Raw genomic sequence first — 16,666 nt, forward strand, 5'->3', positions numbered from 1 at the left:
CCCTAGCACATTGCAAAGTGAATGAAAAATTAATTTCAAAATTCCCTTTTTACAAACATAATAAAAGTCAAGTCAAATATAAGTACATAAAAAATTATTTTGAACGTGACTTTATTAATGTATGAATGAAATTAATCATTTTCTTCAATACCAATAATTGTTAAGAAAGAGTAAATTAGAATTTTAATTACTTTTTAATTACATTTATTTATTTTTTTTCAATTTTTAGTTGACGTCATTGGTTTACTTCTTATGGATGTTAGATATTAAGTTTAATTATCATATTGTTTTCAACTCTTCATACATTTACTATTTTTATTTAATTTTAAGATTTCTGATAAGAATTTGTCCATTTTTTTACCTTTTTAAAGAAATATCAATTTTGAAATATTCCATAAGTTTCGAAATTGTTTCACATAATTTCTAGGTATCTTATACAACGCCTGTAAATTACATTAGTATGAAAGTAGTGCATTTTATAGATTGTTTCTTTTGATTGTTATATAATGTCATGTAACTTCATTCATTAAAATAAAAATAGCACCTTCGCACATTAAAATCACAAAAGCGCCTTCATGCATTAAAATCACAAAAATCCCTTCTTTAAACAAATTATCACAATCGTACGCTTCAATTCCCTTCAATTACGATATTTTACCTTCAGAATCATAACATTATGTTAATGTTACAAAGTTAAATAGTATCAACTATCAAAAATATAACTATCACTCATCTATAACATTGTTTAACGCTATATATCTACCATAGATTTATCATGTAGTAATTATACTTTGTAAAAATAATATAATTACTGTATAACCTATTGTTTATTCTTATGCTATTAAGCTCTAACAAAGAAACAAATGAATATATTTAACCTAGTTTCCCTCACGCAAATATATCGTGTTATTTATTTCTCTTGTATCAAGAGGCGTTAAATGCACGTGTAATGATTTTACGTCTTCTCTTCTCTAATATTTCACGTGTCTCATTTCGAAGAAATTGCGTGAGAGGCAAATAAAACAAAAAGATAACAAATGATGACATAGGCACGTGGCTCACAAAAGAAAATTGCTCACGTGATCGAGAGCCATTTGCCATATCGATACCTTATGCAATTATAATGAGATTGACAAGATGGTGCCGGTTAATTATTTTCTGCTACAATATTATTCTGTTGCGCAAGAAAATTTGACATTATTTGCTCAATGACTCGGAAGAAGAAATTCATCGTGAGAGATTAAGCCAACTTCGAAATACTTAGTTGTATATCAATTACTTGAAATTGCTTTAGATGCATTTAATGGTAGAATTCGCATTATTACAACAAGTCACTTAAGTTAATGAATGTAATAATGCCAGTTTTCTATTTGTGAAAATATCTGTTTTGAGCATAACTGTATGAAAATAGAAGAGAATACAAAATGGAAGAAAAAATAAGTGGAGTGACTATAACGGAGTGAAAAGTAAGTTTTTCATCTTCAGATTGGAGCTATCTATATTATTTTCATCAGTATTTATAAAATAATTATCTTTAGTATTCTCAATTTCCACAAGAATATAATCTTACTCCATCACAAGAAATAAAAAATGTAAGAATTCTTGGAAAAAAAGTCTACTAAAATTGCTTGCATGAATTCAGAATTAAAAGATAAAACAAAACGAATATTTTAGAAGGAGAAATGAAACTATCATCTTTAAACTGAAATAAAAGAATTCATTAAATCCAGGTGAAATAAAATTGCTATCGCCATTTTGTTGATGTTTGAAAAACTATTATCTTATTCGATGAACCAAGATATATGATTAAATATTCTTGGAAGAAAATCAGTAGAATATGAAAAATAGATATTTACATCTTCATATTTGTAAATTCATTGAATAGATATATGAAAATAATATTGCTTTTCGCAATGATCGGTATTCTTCAAAACCCTTATCTTTTCCCATCAAACAAAACAAGAAATTAACAATTCTTGGAAATGAATACACAAAAATAAGTGCATTCTTTCTGAAGAAAAAATTATCTGGATAAATTTAAACGTTTTATTTAATGTAGAAAATTCAGAATCGAATATTAAGAAGAAAAAAAGCTTTCTATGATGTCTATCATTTGAAGATTATAACAAAAGCAGAGGAATTATGTGGAGATCTTTAAAACTCTTTCATGAATATTAATTACGTACAAATATGTCATATTAAATCTTATAGAAACAGATTCCATCATACGAAATTCAATAAGATTGTGAAAATATAGAAAAATGCAAAAATATAATATACAGTGTCCATGGAAAATTGTAAGAAAAAGACAAAAACTAGTATCATAGAAGTTTCTTTTTGTTTTGATTTTTCTAGAAATGGTATTCAAAAATTAAATCATATAATAAAAGTGCACAATTATCTACAAAATTAGTTAATTTTTTAAGAAAGAAATAGGATAACCAAAATAATCATTTCTAAAAATCGTATTTCAAGAAAAAGAACTATGTGTCAATGAAAAGTCATTATTTCTGAAGTCCAATAACCATCGATTCGAATTTCAGAAAGTTTCAAGAACTTTCAAGTTATGAAAGAAGATAACTTCATTTTTAAAACTTTTCGACAAATGGAGGTAAAGATGCAGTCTGAAATGAACAAAGAAATAGTCAAAAAATTACCGAAACCGATTAGATACTTAATGGACACTTTTGGCTTGGAGTTAGAACCTTCCGTTACACGCATGAGCAACAGATGCCACTTAATGAAATGCTCTTGGATAAAAACAAAAATTATTGCTTCGCATTTCTTTCTGCTCTTTTCCATAATATTTGGTATTTTTGCTGATAAGCATTTAACATTCTATATCTCTGGCAATCTGGATTTGGTCATATATCTCATAGCAGTAAACATCCTGTATTGTCGAAGGAAAAATATACAACGCTACATAAAGAATTTGCTTCATATTCCTCCAGAATTACTGGCACAACAAAAGCATAAATTCACAAATGTATGTGTACTGATGGCAATTGGTGGTGTTTTTGCTGTTATATATTCAACTTTATCGATCATGGTAATAATTAAAAAGAAAATGCACCCATCTTCAGATGACGATGCGAGTACAACCGAGTTTATTCTAAACATTTTCCAATGGCTCTTCTATACTATTCATACTTACATCGGCATTCCCATGCAAGCGTGTCTATTTGCCTTCTTATGCTTGCTAATAAATGAACGATTGCATGCTATAAACTTGTCACTTGAAGATATGGTACAGAAAAGAGCAATTCCAATTAGCCAAATACGCCAACTTCGGGCAATATTCTGCGATTTGCAAAAAACTTCATCTGAAGTTGACGCGGTTTTCAGAGAAATAAATTTCATTTGGTTAATTAAAATAATTATAAGATGCTGTATGAGTTTCTATGATATATTAACAATATCTTGGTCAGAAGGGTTTGTGTCAACACAATTTATCGTTCTTTTTGACGTGTGGTTTGACATTGCCCATTTGGCAGTGTTGTGTATAACAGCTGGGAAGATAGTAGACAGTAAAATAGACGTTTTACAGTCTATAACTTGCATGGGAAAAGAGTGTGTTTCTGTAATGGATGATTTGGGACATGAAATTCAGTTCTTTATGTCAGCTGTTGGACATTCCAAAATGGCGATGACTGCTGCAAATATTTTCCCTTTGAACAGAAATTTGGCTGTAACTTTATTAGGTGTTATTGGATCCTATTCTGTGGTTATTTACCAGATAAGTCATTAAAAATGAAAAATTGGTTTTAGAATGTAAGAAGGAGTTTAAAAGTTGCTTTAAAATTTTCCAAAATAATCAGGTTTTCATTAGTGGTGTTTTTACCAATTACTTAAAAAATAGAATAATGAATTTATTCCGTAGATATCATTGTGTTGCTCTTTATACAAATATGTTTATAACAAAAAATTTAAAGCACAATATTGAAAAGAATTTATTATAAATCAACTTATTTTAGACAGCGGAGAAATTTAAATCAATATTATTTTGTTCTAGTATTAATTGTGATTCCTCTTTTTGCATGTTTGTTTTTATTTTCAGTGTATGAAGAAGAATTTTGTTACTTTTTAATGACTAAAAATATTATGATCACAAATTTCTTCCGAATTTTTAAATCCAATTCTTCGTTGGATTTAAAAATTCAAGTTTTTATATCTATTAATTCAGCAACTATTAGTTAATAAATAATTTTTCAGAAGAATTCTTTTCAAAGACATTTTTTCTTATTTAATTTACTGAACATGTTTGTAACATTTACATAATTCATTATATATATAATTTTTTAAATCGCACACCTATTTTTAAAAAATAGAATTTTCCTACAGTTCTTGTAAAGAATGATTTTCATGTTTTTAAAAAAGTTTACATTGTCTTTAGTTTTCTAGACACATTCCTTTTGATTTTGAGAATTGTAAAGTTTAATTTCATAGTTTATATCAAAGCTAATTTTATAAATGCAGCTAATAATAATTACTTTTCAAATTAAAATTAAATAAACAATGAACATTTCACTAGTAAATTTTTGCATAAAAAATGCACCATATTTTTTTAACTGCACGACTATGAGTAATGTAATTCTATGGGGCTTTTTTAAACGGAAATGCAAGTTGCAAATGCATTGCCTTCGTTTAAGTCTATAATAATTAGAATTAGTAGAAGTACATAATGAATATTTCTTTGTAATTTTGTAAATAATTTACTTTTTATCTGTAGCAATTTGGTTTTTCTATAAATGGATGGTTGACAATATTTATAAAAAAGTATAGGTACCCAATACAGTTTTGCAAATCTTTCAAACCAGCGATACATTGAAATAACAGATTTGTAAGAAAAATTACATTCATTTTTAATAAATAATTTTTCCATCCTCTTTTATAATATGTTGAAAATGGCCAGTAACTATACGAGTTCTAGAATTAGTTGAAACAGCACATCAAATAATACATTATTAAAATGATTTTTTAGAAGTTCTTCTTGAACAAATTTGTTCATATTTACTCAGATATGTTTCTCTCAGAGGATATGCAAGATTTAAAAATGACTGCTGTTTTTGATATTGGGAAGTAAACGTTGGTTTACAGATTCAATTCAAAATTCGATTATCTCCATCCAATCAATAATTTCTTTCGATATGATAGTCAATACGATATGGTAATCCTCTTTTTCCATGAAATGGTAATCAATTAAATACTCAAGTAAAATGCACATTTAAATTCATGTTCAAATATATGATAAAACGGTTTATTTTGTAGCATTCCATTTACTGACTAAAACATCATAAAATTCCATTCATTCTTTGTTAGTTAAAGCTGTACTTTTCGAACTTTTCGACTTAGGTACCCTTGGACCTGTTCTGCACATCCCTGCTCTATGTACCTAAACTCCATTCCATTATTTTATCTTCTAACATTTAAAAATATCTAAAGTAATATTAACACTATAATATAAAAACGTTTTACTTACAAATTACACAAAAGGGCGTAAAAATATATATTAAAAGTGTATTATATTATATTAAAGATGTATAGATATAAGGTACAATTGTACACATTTAATTAAGAAACGACATAGCTTTTTTTGTGTAAGTATTATTAATATATATCCATTCTTATCAAGTGATTGTGGGCAATCTTATCCTTCTTCATAAGTATTAATCCTACAGATAAAATGCAAACTTAAACTAAATTTAAAACAGTAAAATATTTCTAAACTAAAAATAACTTGGATTCATTTTAATTACTTTGATCTTTAATAATGAAATATAATTTGGATTGAAACTATCTGTTCAAAAAACATTTTATGTTTTCTCTTACGTTTAATTTATCTCTATTTCTGCATATTATCTGAGACCATTTCACTTACCCCTGAAGATACAAGTATTCCAGATTGAGAAACGCTGATTTAAAGCACTGTTCTATTTGGAAATAAATGCCTATATCTGAAGGTATAGGAATTGCTCATTGACTCACGATTAAAAAGTATTGTATTTATGATACGTCGTTATGATTTTTCTTGTATTTCATCAATAAAATTTTTGCACTTTTAATTTTTTTATTTTTATGTAGATATGTTTAAATTATCAGGCATATAAAAGAAATTTCAGAATAATTGATTAATTAGAAATATACGTCAATTGTTTTATTAATCATTTGTTTTAAAAAATAAACTGAAATTTTAATTAACTTAAACTTTTAACTTAAAATAATTTAAACTTTTAATTTTTCCGTGCAATTCTTGCCCAATTTAGAGAAATGTTTCTACAGTCACTTATTTAAAAATATATATAATATAGAGAAAATTATGTACAATATAATTTCTAAATCTACAGCGAATTGTGGAAAATATTTAAATTTTTCATTCCATAATTTCGTTAAAAATATAATTAATTTGCTTTTTATAACATAAAATATTATTATAGATTCTTTCGCGACATCTTGCTGAATTAAAATGAATAAAACTGTTCAAAATTTAACTTATTCATTCCAATGTTTTATACTATATACTAATTATATTCAAGTAATTATATATAATTTTTTACCATTTTTAACCACTTAATCCCTTTAATCTAATAAAACTATAAATATTGCTGTTGTAATAATTAATCAAAAATTTTATGTATAATTATTAAATTGAAAGAGATAGATATACCGATTTTTTTATTCGAAAAACAATCTTTGTGCCTTATAACAATCCCAATATTAAATGTCAAAAAAGTCAGAAAGCTCAAAATAAAAATTTTCTTGAATCAAATTGGTTTATTTAAATGTACTTCAGAAGAACTCTTCATCAGTTTCTTCAGTTGGAAAGAAATAGGAACCCAATAAATAACAAAATATATCTAGTCTTTTCTAAAATATTCAACATCAAAAAATCAGTCCAAAGCTTTGAATATCATTTTACAAATGTTCCCTCTTATTTCGCTTGAATTATTTATTTCCTCATGTTTTAAACAACGAGCAGAATCGGATTGATGTTTTTACACTGAAATGCTCAACCGCATACATATTCAAGCTTTCCATCCGCATAAAGAAAAATGTTGATGTTAAATATGGAGTGAAATATTTTTACAGATATAAGCGTATTTTGAAAGCAAGTTTGGAAAAGCAAAACAATTGTATAAATTTTATCATTTGCAGATTTATCTGTGGAAATTTTTGAAAAAAAGTGGCAGTTTTTTTATTTTTTTATTATTATGTACAAATGAAAAACGCAAACGATTTATACAAAATTATATTGATCTACGTTATTTTATTACGTTAATGAAACATTTAATTTTATCGTTTGCAGATTTATCTATGGAAATTTTTGAAAAAAAGTTGCAGTTTTTTTTAATATTTTTTTATTATTATGTACAAGTGAGAAACGCAGCCGATTTATACAAAATTATATTGGTCTACAAGATTACCTTTTATTACGTTAATGAAACATTTAATTATTTTTTGTAAACATTTAAACTATTTAATAACAAGGAATTCCATAAATTTTATTTCTTACCGAGAATTGTGGAACTTTTCGAAACAGAAGTCAGCCACTTTTTCATTGCTTTCTATTAAATGTACAGACGATAAAAATCAACAACTTCTACAACTAACATGTTAATATGCATAATTTACATCGTATTATGTTCAAAAAAATATTTAATTTTTTAAAATATTAAATGTAGGAAATTCATTTTTCATTCCATAATTTCGTTAAAAGTGTAATTAATTTGCTTTTTATGACATAAAATATTATCGATTCTTTCACGACATCTTACTGAATTAAAATGAATAAAAGAAAAACTGTTCAAAATTTTACTTATTCATTCCATTGTTTTATACTATACACTAATTTTCACCAATCTTTCCGTAAAATTGCATGTTATTTATTTTTGTTCGTTAAATTTATATGAATCTTTATGCTTGATTGAATATATTAATTTGAGTAAAAATTTTAAATATATTTCTAGTGTTTTCAAAAAATTACATTTCGTAACGTCATCCATATTTTAAAATACTGTAAGCTAATCATAGTTTTTTTCTCAAGTTTTGAAGTTTTTCTTCGATGTTGTATAAGCACATATTTAAAAAAAATAATTTAATTAAATTCTTTATGAATATTTTTTTGTATTGAAAATCTCATACCTTATTATTGCAATCATTTTTGTAAATTTTAAAGACATTTCTTGTAATTTAAAATAAAAATTGCAGTTTTCCTGATCATAGAGATTCAAAATATTGTGTAGGGAACTAAGATATCTACCTAAAACCCTTGGAAAAATAATTTCATATTATTTTTAAGGCACTTGAATGAAATTTTGTACATTTTTTTTTTATTCATATATTTAAAAAATATGCAAAATTAACAATGATTTATTTACAACATGGGAATGATATCGAAAATTGAAGTGAAATCTTAGACAAATTATTGAGAAATAAAGATGTCTCGTGTTATACATCTATTAAAGACGTAATGCTATATTAAAGACATATGTATACATATGTATTTGTATTGGAACTGTATGTTGAATTAATCTGGAATAGACAATTTAACTACATTTTTTTAGAATTCAAGTTTGGGCTTTGGACAATCATTCTTTTTAAAATCTCCATTCTTTTTTTCTTTTTTTTTTTTCAATTATATCTTTAAAATATTATTTCGTTGAGATGGGAATAATGAGAAGTTAAAAATTTCCCATTTATTCTTTTGATTCAACCGATAAATGAAAACCTTCCTGAAAGCTCTAAAATTATGTGTTTCATCTTTCAAAAACCTAATTTCTGACAGCAGCAAACCAAACGATTTCTAATCCAGAATTTGTAACATTTTTTCTTGAAATAAATTCTGATTTGGAATTTGATGATTTGGAATTCGGCCAAAAACTTTCTTGTCTTTCATTTCAATCAGGAAACCACTGCAAAATTATGATTTCTCGAATGAAGTTTTTATTATGAATTCAGCAGAGGAAAATCAAGATTCTATCTTCACCAACTTATTCCCTCAAATGATATAGGCAATAAGGAACTCTAAGAACGAGAAAATTCCTCTTTTTTTATTCAAGTTCTTGGAACTTAAGTCAGGGTCTTACAGATTATGAGGGGAACCCTACAAAGCTGTTTTTCGAGCTAGCTCAGCATCTAATATAACCGAACGCAGCGGGAATTTGGCGAAAACTGTTTTTGCTCCATTGGAATCCACGGGGAGTAAGAATTTTAATCGAAAAACACTACTTTATTTCGTAGCCATGTCGTAACTACGAGAACAATGAAAAAGACTTTAAGCCTTTATACATTATTTCTGAAAATAGAATAGTTTAATAATAGTTACTTTTATAAACTTTCTCTGGGAATTACACATTTCATTTTGTTGCATAGTTTAGTTTGTTGTTAATTTTTTTCTAGTTATATTCCAAAATAGTATAGTTTAAGAAAACTTCGTTCCATAATAGTTTATTTTATTTATTACAAGAAATTTAAAATAAGAAAAAACGCTGCCAACTTTATTTATGAATGTCTAATATAATTTCATGAGAAAGAAATAATTGTACGGAGGCATACTCTAAGTACATTTTAAAATATAACTCATTTCGCGAAACTTTCAGAAAATTGGCAATATTAAGAATTTTTTGCTTTTCATTCAAGCTTTTTTAATGTTTTTTGAAGCTTCATATCAATACCAGAAATTAATTTCGAAGTTCTTGTTCAAAACATCGTAGCTTGTAAATGTATCATGCTTAATTTTTAAGATGTGTCTAGATCTGAATTAACTGCATCAATCGTTACACTCTGTGATTAATGGTTTTTTAAACATAAAATTTCCGAAAGAATACGAAACTAAAAATATTTAGATATTGCAAAACTAATCAATTTGTAATTTTTCGCAAAGAAGTATAGAAAAAGAAAGCATTGTAATTATCAAAAAATCCAGCTTTGAGATTTTGATGAATTCGCCTTTGATGAATTCGGCTATGATGTTCTGTCTGTGAATGTGATAAATCAATAACGCTTTGATGCGCAATAAGCGGATGAAGATAGACCATGCTGCCAGAACACTTAATTTTAAGATTTCTATCAAAATGTGACCGAAATACATTCTATAGAAATTTGTCTGATTGATTGAACAAGTAAGAATGAACATAACAACAAAAGGGCAAAAGCTAGATAAATAAAATTCGTGATAAACAAATTTATCACTTAAAATTTCGATGGTATTGAATTTTTAATTAAATCCGTCTGACCTTTTATCTGTGTGTGTATTCGTATACTTATAGCAAGCATAACGTTTTAGAAAAACTTTATATCTCAAAAAAATCAAAAAATTAAATCAATGAAATTCGATATGTGATCCTGTTACTAAAATTGCAATTTTGTGTCAAATTTTCTGGTCAATCTGCCGAATAAAAAGCTTCCAGAATAATAAAATGTGCGTTTTGGACATCTTTTTATAAGACCGATTGACCATACAATTCGACGTAAAACTTTACTAAAAAGCATTAAATGCTCATGGGTCGATTCTAAAAATGAAAATCTGAGTTCTTAAGTTATTAATTATTTATCCACTACGATTTTTATGCGGTGGGATGTCACACTTATTTTGGAATAGACGAAAAATTTTAGGCGAGGATAATTCCGTGGGTTTGAAAAATCTTAAAGAATAGTTTACAAAATTAATAATACAATGAAAATAATATTTATTTTAGATTGGTAGCACAAGAGCTGTTATAATATTCACAATGATTATTTAAAATATTATGATTTTTTTGGACAACATTATCTAAAGGAAAAATCATTGATACAAAATTACATTTAAAACTAATTCTAAATGTATTTTCGTAGTATTCCTTTAATTTTAAGAAACTGGTATGACTGTTGAATTAAAAGTGGAATACAAGTTTTTTTGCTTAATAATATACTCTGAAATCATCGAAGTAAAATGTTGAATTTCGCAAAATTTTCTTAAGCTAACTTAGAGTATTAAGCACGAAGTAATAATAATTTCACAGTACATTTTAAATGCAATGCTTAACAATATGCAGAATGCAATATTTAACATATGTTTTCATTTATAAAATAAATAACAAAAAATATGATCTGTAGAAAAATTAGTAAAGTATTCATTTACTTATGTGAGAGGATTTTTAATACTCTCTCAGCAAATTCATTTTTTTTTCAAAACAGACATTGCATTTATTTTCATTACAATATATAGGTTTTATTATGGGCAAAAAAAATGTATATGAAAAATATTAATAATTTGATGATATTCCTAAAAGTAAGTTTCAAAAATAAAAGGGTCCAAAAACAAATGTGAGCTACTGTATGCTGGATTCTAATTTTCAAAATATGTGGCTCATAGATTCGATAATACATTCAACGATTTGGCACTACTTTAGAGTTCTAGCGTAGAATTAATATTATAGAATTAAGGAATATAACTTAGAACAATTAAGGAATAAAATGGGCATCAAAAAGAGCAAAAATTGCAATGGAGCATGGCGTCAACATTCAGAGGACGAAAGTCACGAAAACGCCTGAATACGATTAGCCGATGGATAATGTCCATGCATTGAACTTGGGAAATCTCAACAGAAATTTAGTAAATGTGTTAACAGGAATCCTCGATTATTATCTCCTTGGACTGTATGTATTCCTGCTGCTAAATCTCCGAATGGGGCAACCTATCTTTTTGTTTCCCTGAAAAAACAAAGGTCTGCACATGTTGTAAAATGTGCACTCCTTAGTGCAATGAGATATGCTGTTCATGCATGATAGTTTCTCTTCATATTTTTCCAGCAAGGTATGTAGTCACTCTGATGTTACATACCGAAGATGGTGGACTGAACGCGTGGCTTGGTCTACATATTCGCCGAATCACAATCCATGTGACTTTCTCCTTTGAGAGCCATTCTAAATCATCGGTTTATAAAAGACACCTATGGACACAAAAGAAGTTCTCGTAACGCGGATTATTGTCGTTGATTCAGGCATCAAAAATATACGTCGACGAGTACTGTAGTGGTTTTAACGTCGTTGAAAGCTATGCAATGATTTCAGCGACTGCCATTCCTAATATATTTTGTAAAAATTAATCAAATGAGTATATTTGTAGTGATTAATGTACTTTTAATTGTTCTAGCTTGATTTCAAAACTTGTGTGCGCCATTCGTGATTATCACCCTCTCATGCCGATTTGCGATATCTTGTTCCATTGCATTTTTTTTTCTCTTGATGTCTACTAATAACACTATGTCGGTCCTTTAGAAGAATAACCTGTATACAGACAACCTTCGATGAATTTCGTCTAAAATTCATAGTCATCAATGATTTTGGTGTTAAAACAACTGATCGGCTTTTATTTCCCTCTCACGTTGCACTATTAATTGTCAAATTAACATATTGAGCAATTAAAAATGATTAGAATTTTAGGAAGTCTTAAATGTGAATATTAATCGATATATCAATCAAACTTTTTGACCGTTACATTATTTCCCTTGATTTGTATACAAGAAACTAGAAATAAAGGATTACAATGAAAACAGGCGCATTTCTGAATATCCCTTTTATTTAATAATAATTAAATTAAAATCATGTTTCTTTCTCAAAGCTAATACCATTCTGTTGCCATTTATTCTCATGTAAAACATCCAAAACGCTTTTAAGGAAACTTCCTAATTGAAATATATATATATATATATAATAAAGATTAATATAAAAGCTCAATCCTCATTTTACCATAACATTTAACTATGGTAAAATGAGATGCAATTGTCTCAAGTGTTTGCTTTATTCTGTCTCATATTTAAAAACTTTTGCTTTAACTACTAAACAGACATTTAGAAAATTCAAGAGCTTAATCAATACTTTAACTGTAGGCACTGGATCGATTTAATTTGCTCTTATCATTAAGAGAATAAAAAACTTTGGAATATAAATCGCTGGAACTTTTTAAGCTTCATTTGATAGAGCACTCGAGACTATGTAATCCTATAATTACTCAAACGAGCTTTAAAGTGTTCTTTCTCATTAAGTTGGAAAACATGGCTGGGCCCATCTAAAGCATTAAGAGGACCTGACGTCACTTATAAATTAAGTCGTTCAAAAGACTCAAACTTGTCGCTTTTTAATCCTTACAGGGATCCTTTCTAATCCTTAGTTTTCCAGACTAAACAGACGCTCACAGTTATTTCATGTGCAAGAATTTACATTTTGAAATTTATATTTGACATCAAAAAGACATTGGTAGAAATGGTATTGTTAAATCTAATAATCAAGCAACAATTGTGTTCTGAAAGAAGTAAGGAAAACAATGAGGTTTTTTTCACTACCAAAATTATTTGAAAAGTGGAATTTGAAACCTCATTACATTATTTTCTTGTTTCGAATGGTAATTTTTTTGAAAATTTAAAAAATTCATGTAATAAATAAAACATTCAGAAATATCTGAAATTTTTTTATCAGTAAGAATATATAAATACATCTACAAGTTGTTTATTAGATTAATGCAACGACTTTTTCATATATTTTAACTAATCATAGAATATATATGTGCCACTGATATTTTTAAATTATTTCTTTGAAATTCATCGTAATGTATCCCATTTGTAGATCAAGTATTGACATATTTATTTTATATTTAATACTCAAGATGACGCTGAGGTTACTATGACAATTATTTTAATCGGATGATTAGGAATAAATCATTTAAGAACTCTTTTTAGACAATTGTTTCTTATGTTTTAACTTCAGCGACAAGTAGTAGTATTATTTTGTATACTCAGCGGAGTAGTATTATTTTGTATAACTCTTGCGTCATTAAAACCGATAAAATAACCAATCAACTCAGATGGCGCTGCCTATTTTTTCGACCAAAATTCATTATTTTTTGTAGACTTGAGTGGTTTGCGTATCATTTTGTTGGTTTTTGGTCTTTTAGTTAGTACAGAAAATATTTTTGAAATAAATAATGAATAAATATTGCAAATACATAAATGAACTGTCATAAAAATTAATAATTATTGAATTATATTTAATTTTTATAAATAGGAAAAGGGATTTTTTGTTTGTTTTATGAATGTAATATTTCATAACAAAAAAAGGGGCCAAAAACTCTTTCGGGAATAGGTCTCAAACTTTGCATTAAAATCCACGCGAGAAAAAGTTCTTAGAAATAAATACTTCTTATTTGGTACTTAATGTACTCTTTCGCAAAAAAGGAGAAAAGTATTTTTTTTTAATTCTGTAATCAAAAAAGGGTTAAGCCAAGTGTAGACAATAAAAATTTTGAAACTAAGCTTGATCTTCTGAACACGAGTGTTTGAAGAACTTGTTTCATTACATCTATGGCCTCCACATTCGCCAGACCTTAATCCCTTGGATTTCTTTTAATAGTATTATCTGAAAATAATCCACTAATGCGATACTCAAGTGATCATCATCGAGGTAGGAGATATAAGTGTTATTCATATTAACTCTAAAGCAACTAGGAATTGTCTTAAAATCGTGGTTGATAGATTAATCTGCAATGTCTTCCATGGATATTCATTCTCATTATTATCCTCCTAACATTACAATATGCAGCACAAGTTGTGTTGTAAACATGTTACTAAAAATATTCCTTTGTAGTTATTGTGCTTTTTGTGTTATCTTAATAATGTCAACATTTTCATACATGTTCTCAGAATTTACTTCAATTAAGAGTGATTCATATCATACAAATTTTCTATTTCGCTTTTGATTCTTATTGTCGTTTATTAATTAATTTTACTAATTGACGTTTGTGAACTTGATATCGTTTTAAAGAACACCTTGTATTCAAAAATACATTTAATGAGACGTAAAGCATCTATATTAATCAAATTGTAAATATCCGTATTGTCTACAAATCAATGATAATTTGGATGTAATCAATGACTATTGGATTTATCCACTAATCATTAATTCTTTGGATGTAATCAATAAGTATTGGATTTTTCAACTAATTATTGATCGTTTGGATGTAATCACTGAGGAATTTATCCGCTAATCGTTGATTCTTTAGATGTAATCAATGATTATTAGATTTTCAACTAATCATTGATCATTTGGATGGAATCAATGATTATTGTATTTTCAACTAATCATTGATAATTTGAATGGAATCAATGATTATTGGATTTTCAACTAATCATTGATAATTTGGATGGAATCAATGATTATTGGATTTTCAACTAATCATTCATAATTTGAATGGAATCAATAATTATTGGATTTTCAACTAATCATTGATAATTTGGATGGAATCAATGAATATTGGATTTGTATACTAATAATTTATTATTTGGATATATTAAGTATTTATTGCATTGTTTTAGAAATCAAATATTGTAGGATTAAGTATTTTTACGGACCAAAGTCTTGGAAATATGCATTCGGGTCAAATGATGCCGCTGGTCCTCTTTGCCTCAAAAACAACAACTTGAAATCATTCAATCATTGTCATTTCTCATTTCGTCAGTGTTCTTAATGATTTATGTTTATTAGCTAATTTTCATAAGATGATACTGAAACATTTTTGATCTTTTTATTAAAATACCGAATTTTTTCGAGGAGGGGGGGGGGGGGTTCTATCAATGTATGCTATCGTTGCTATCGTGCAGAAAATAATAGTCAGCATTTTGTCTCCTATGTTAAACAGATAAAAACTGTATCCATCGTGCCAGACTACAAGAAAAATAAAAAATGCCAGCAACTTTGAAACGCTGTTGATTAGAATCAATTCATATTTAGGTGGCACAAGTCAGATTTGCCACAAATATTTAATTTTGAAATTTGCGAAGCATCTTTCGATTATAAAACGAATATAACGTCACTACACATTATTACATACTAGATAGCATAAACCACTATATTTTTCAAGCTAATAGAGTCCATGATGAAACCATGTTATTAATCCACTCAGACAAATAGGTTAGTCAGACTCGCGTTAGTTTTACTAACATTACACATTTTAAAGTAGAAATAGATGTCACGTTACTCTATAATTATTTCAAAATATTATCGTTTCTGCCCATATATTCATATCAGTATCATTTCTGCCCATATATTCGTTTCAGTATTCTGCGATGACCACTTTTTGACGATTCTGTCTCACTAAGGGGTGAGATGCGGAAGGATGAGCACACTCCCGGAATTTACTTTATTGTTAAATGTAAACATCTCCTCCTTTCCTCTTTCCTCTCACCCCTATAATGTCATTTTAAACTCATCCTAATGCTATCTGAAAGGCATGTAGGGTTTCAGAATCCATCGAAAAATTATATATATAAATTAAGGGTTTCAAGTAAAATATTGTTACGAAATTTCCCGGGGTTCGTTTGGATAGTGGGGGTTATATGGTGTGGAGAACGCTCAATCACCAGGCGGCAGTAGAAATTAAAACAACGACGTTTATTTACACGAATACACACAGGACAGCACAAAGATGACAACTATTTACAGCACAGAAAACGATTATCTTCAGCCGAGACGTGCAGCATACAACAGTATACAAAGCAGCATACAACAGTATACACAGCAGCTCTACTCCGTCGCTGCTCCGCTAGTCCCTGGAAGACGAACTCTTCTCCGTCGCTTCCGACTACTCTTCGACTCCACTGGTTCACCACTCTAGCTGGAAGACTCGTTCTTCCCCGTC

This window comes from Argiope bruennichi, chromosome 10 (assembly GCF_947563725.1).
Source record: "Argiope bruennichi chromosome 10, qqArgBrue1.1, whole genome shotgun sequence".
NCBI lineage: Eukaryota > Metazoa > Arthropoda > Arachnida > Araneae > Araneidae > Argiope > Argiope bruennichi.